Consider the following 5,827-nt stretch of genomic DNA (forward strand, 5'->3'; position numbering starts at 1 on the left):
TAAACTTTGTCAAAAAGCTAAACCATCTACAATCTCACATTGTGCTCTGTTGTTTCCTATCACTCATTCTAAATTAAAAGAATTTGCTGATATCCTGGGACCCCTTGTCAGAACATCGAATGGATTTTCGTACGTTCTAGTCGCTGTTGAACTTACTTCAAAATTTGTTTCTTTCACTCCGTTACGTAAAGCCACTGGACGGTCTGTATCCAACGCCTTTGTTAAAAATTTCTTACATGAAGTTGGACATGTTGCTAAAGTCATTTCAGATAACGGATCGCAATTCAGATCTGCTGTTGGGTCAAGTATGCTTCGGATTCGTAAAATCAAACCTGATTTTACTTCATTGTACTCACCACATTATAACCTGTCTGAACGGATTATGAAAGAAATCAATAAGCTTTGCAGACTTTATTGTCACAGAAAACATCAACATTGGGACAGACATTTACACTTATTTCAAAACATGCTGAATTAAATGCCTCATGACTCCACGGCTTTACCACCTATTCTTGTACTGAAGAATGAAGAACCACCAAACAGAATCAGAGAGCTTGTACCTTTTGTGAATACATGTAAACTTCAACACAAATACATAATTGATATCGCTATTAAAAATATAAATTCTGCTGCAGACAAAAGGAGAAAACTACACGGTAAAACAAATGCAAAAAACTATATATTGGTCAGAAAGTTCTCATTAAAGCTCATTCATTGTCACATAAGAAGAAACACTTGAGTCACAAATTATTTCTGATTTACAATGGACCTTAGAGGATCCGACATATACCATATGATAATTGCATTAAAGTTGATACTCTGTGTACTAGGAAAGGTAAAGGATTACATCACATTTCACATGTGAAATCGTTTATTCAGAGATAATCTGCTTTTTAACTTAGTCTTTGCCATAAAATTTTTCACTTCACATTACTAGTATGCTTTGTCACACTTCAAAACATTGTTGCATGTTAACAGCTTCTAAGTTAACTATCCAGTCAAGAACCTAGGAAACTTATTTAGACAGTAATTACGAATGCATTTTTGTAGTGAACAGATGACACAGTGTTATTGTGTGTACATTCTTGCTTGTTCGTTGTACAATTACGGAACAACTACAAGACTTACATACTTAGAACATATACTGCTAATGAGGTTTTAATGCAAAATTTTGGTTTACTTGAAAAGACATTCTGGATTTAAAATGCTTTCTGAGAGAGAACAGATGACACAGTGGTTAGTTTATTTGACAGCTACGTGATTATATCATGTCGCTATTAATGAGTAACACAATTTACATTATTGCTTTTGTGCTGTATCTGTTTTATAACTGCACAGTTTTTCTACATTCTTCTGGAAAGTAAAACATGTTTTAGTAGTAACCTTTGTGGCATAGCTACAATGAGACAGCCTTTTTCACAACACAACAATACATTCCATACAGTACTTTCTAGCTCACAGTACTGTACGTAATAACTATAACATCTATGTGCATGACATTACACTTTTGTTTATGACAAGGGAAGTACATAGACTTCTATAGATCTTTGCTTACAGATGACGATAACTACGACACTTGGCTCATTTTTACCTTTAAGTAATGACAGAAATTATCTTACAGCAAGATGCATAGTTTAATCCTAAAGGACACACATTTGAGTAATTAATTTTTGTACTTAAAACATTTTTTCTGAAAGATTCTTTAATTACAAAGATACAAAGAAGGTTTTCAATTATATATCTCATTCCATTGCTGTAATCTGCAACACCTCAGGGTATAATTACATTAACCCTCAGGGAGGCACATGTTTACTTAGTGTACTAAGCATGTGGCAAGCAAGAGGAGCCCTAGCCAATATGATATTTGCTTAATCAGTTTCACACATCAGTACCATATTTCTCTAACACAGAATTACACAGCTATCTGATTATTTAAAAGAAAGCAAACATTTTTTTTACTGCCTCAGTGACACATGTTTACACAATTACACAGTTGGATAACTTCACACTTATGAAATTTATTTTGTCTGTACTTTGTGAACTGTTCATATTTTTTGGAACCATTGTGATGTATTTTGTATGGGATCATGATCTTTGAAGTACTTTTGAAATGAGCAGAGAAGTCTTTTTTTAGGTTTTGAAATTATTGAAAGAAGCTACAACTATTTTGAGATGTGATTGATCTGTTCTGATGATGTTGCTATGACGGCGATGTGTATTATGCTGTTGAGGCATGTTTATGGTCAATGAGATGATGGTATATGAGGAACCTGATTATGCTACGTATTTATTATGATGAAATATTGAAGAAGTGTTGACGAATATGTATATGTGTAATAAGGTAAGGAATAATGAGTAGTGTTAAGGGACTCTGGTTTGTGAAAAGAATGTTGGAAACCAAGAATTGCACTTTAAGAGTTATGAAATGTGTGTACATGCATGAATGTGAGTATCACAATGCCAATGGAAATTTTTAGACACAGCTATTCATGTGATTTCGTTTCTACACATTTCTACTGTAATTTTTCGACCTGTGAAATTTTATTGGCATCAAACTGTCACTGTCGTGGAAACTGCTGTCGTAAATATTTCGGTAAAGAAGGTAAGTGACCTTGACAAAATGCACTATGGGTGCCCAGCTGCATGACAGTCACCTGGAAAAAAACCATTAGTGTGTGCCTTTCAGAGGCACAGATGTAGAAACAGAGGCCATTAACCTCGCTTTTGATACATCTTTGTAGAAAGCATTGCAAATATGACACGCTCATACTTGAAAACATATGATTACACTTTGGAGCTCGTACTTCCTGATATTTACTGAAGTGCCTATAAAATGATGCGAAATATTTTACATCTATAAACCTGATTATGACTACTGTCTTTCTAGTTGAGAAATTTTTTTACTGCCTTATGAAATGCCATATGGCTAGTGAATCTCATCTTTATGCTTCGCGTTGTATGTACTTGCTCATTTTCTTTGATATCTAGTTTCTAGTTGCACTGAAGCATTGGTTAAAAAAAAATTCATTACATGTACTAACGTAAATATTTTCTGTCTACACATCTGTTAAATGATAATTTTGTGATCCACTTTCATAAAAAAAGGGGAGCACTGGGAAACAAAAGAAGTACAGGAAGAAGAACTGATGTAGATGTTAGGATGTAAGTAGACATTTCCCTTCACAGGAATTGCTTACATAATTTTTAACGACTTTGTAACTTGTTTGATAGAGTAAGTTAATGTGATGCATCGCTCCAGTGTTAAAATGTGACATCTTTACTGTAATATTTTTCTGCTTGAGCTTTCTCATTTTTAGGTATAGTTTATTGCTTTTGCTGCTGCTGTTTGTCAGGCATTGTCCTACTGAATTTCACTTTCTATTACTATGTTAAGCCAATTTTACAACTGATTTATTTTTCTTGTCGGTGCACATTAGCTCATATTATTTGTAATGATGCATTTGCTTTGCTAATTTATATTTATTGCTGCTTGCTTTGCCACTTTGCATTTTCTCTCATTCTTGTTTATGTTAATGTTCATACTGCTGCATTGGATTGTCCCTTAGTTTATGCATCTGAGCTCAGTAGATTTAAGTTAGCTCAAGATGGGGGATACTATATAAGAAACTAACTGTGAAGAATAGGGAAAGAATGCATTGAGAAGCTATAAGATACAGGTTTGACCAAAAAAGGTAGTGTACGATGAAGAATAATTATTTTGAATGAGGATATGAATAGACATGTAGGGATTAGGGACAACAGGGTTAAGTAGGATTTTCTTGAAAACAAATAAGGAGGTAATGAACACGTGAACATACTAATACAGAAAGCATGCATAGATAGGACGTTTTGGGAATAATGATGAAATAAGGGAGATCTCCGAGAAGTAAAAAAAGTTTTGTTTGGAAATGAAATACGATAAATACCGCAGTACCAAATGTTGTACTGAAAACAAACCCTGTCCTTTCTTTTTGTGTTATTCCGATAAGTGTTTATGTGTACCCTTGTGTGTCTGTTTTTCTTGTCTTTATGTGTTTATATGATAAGAGTTATGTTGTAGAGTGTTTCTAATACTAAGATGCATTAACTAGGATGAGAAGTACTGTTATTCTCAAATACAACCTGTTATTTAGTTTGAAAAAAATGTTTAGATATTACTTATTCTGTTATTTTTCCTTATATATCAATTGGACGTTCTAATTAATATTCTCATTTTTTTCATTTATTTACTTATGACACAATTCCTATAATACTCATGTATATGCTTATTTCTACTCTTTTATAACGCCTGGATTACTAGTAATGTTATCATTATATTTTTAACGATTTTTTGTATCTTTGTAATTGTATTCACATGTTATAAAATTAGACACCATGTCTGTGAATTAAGTATATAGTAGAGTTTCATTTCACTGCACACATTTCTGTTGGTCATAGTATACGCACAATATGAGAGAAGTTAAAAACAAAGGACTGTTAGTGCTCGCACAAGTGTTGATAATTCAGCAAGAGACTGGTTAACAGCATTGCTGGTTCTTAGTACATTACAAAAAGTTTGTGAGTGCACAAGTGGTGGTTCATGGACTTGCTATATTATGCGAAAGACTCTTCAAAGGTGATTGTGCAACAGCACAGTCACAATGGATGGCTGCTGGCCACCTCTACAAGGACTACAGTTGGACTGTACCTTTGGTGGCCCACCAATACCATTATCTCTACAAGGACTACAGTTGGACTGTACCTTTGGTGGCCCACCAATACCATTATCTCCACAAGAAATACTATGGGTCTGCTCTGTGATGAGCTACCTACCAATATTCTTCAAAATTTCGACTGACTCTGCTTTGGGTTTGCTCTGTTGTGGCCCCTGCTGTCTGCATGTCAAGAGTCAGAACTGTCTTTCCGTTGGGAGGACAACACTACTTTTTCAAGACTACATGGAAATCCACTACTTCCACGTGCATTTTCTTTTACTGCTCAGACTTTGTGCATAAAATTGTAATTACTACTATGATGAATGATCAGGACTGTCTTTATGGACTGTGGGGACAATTTTTGCTTTTGACCAACAGTGTATCAATAAGTGTGTGCATTTGATATATTTGTTATCGTTAATATTATAAAATGTCAGCAAATCAGTATTGGCCACTGACCAAAACAGTTTGTAAATTTTTTTATGGGGAGCATGGGGGCTATGTAAGTAGGCTGTTTAGATTTTTATGTTGGTGACGCCACGTAGCGCTCTGTATTAAAATCGCTGACTGCGCTGTGTGCAGTCTATGGCTGGTTGGACTCATTGTTGGATTATTCGCTAGTGTAGTGGTGGGCAGTTGGATGTGAACAGCGCGTAGCTTTGGGCAGTTGGAGGTGAGCCGCCAGCAGTAGTGGATGTGGGGAGAGAGATGCCAGAATTTTGAGTTGTTAATATGAGCAGACGATCTGGACATGTGTCCGTCAGAAAAAGGAAATTTGTTGAACTGGATGTCACGAATTTATATAAATATAATGACTTTTGCACGCTATTAAGGTAAATTATTGTTTGTTCTCTATAAAAATCTTTCATTTTCTAACTATATGCCTATCAGTAGTTAGTGCCTTCAGTAGTTGGAATCTTTTATTTAGCTGGCAGTATTCGCGCTCGCTGTGTTCCAGCAGTTCGAGTAACGAAGATTTTGGTGAGATAAGTGATTAATGAACGATAGGTTATTGTTAGTCAGGGCTGTTCTTCTGTAGGCATTATTAAAAGTCAGATTGCGTTGCGCTAAAATATTTTGTGTGAAGGCAAAACTGAGTACGCTCAGTTTTACTCAGCTGTTCCAGTATCAAA

The sequence above is a fragment of the Schistocerca cancellata genome, chromosome 7 (genome assembly GCF_023864275.1).
Source record: "Schistocerca cancellata isolate TAMUIC-IGC-003103 chromosome 7, iqSchCanc2.1, whole genome shotgun sequence".
NCBI lineage: Eukaryota > Metazoa > Arthropoda > Insecta > Orthoptera > Acrididae > Schistocerca > Schistocerca cancellata.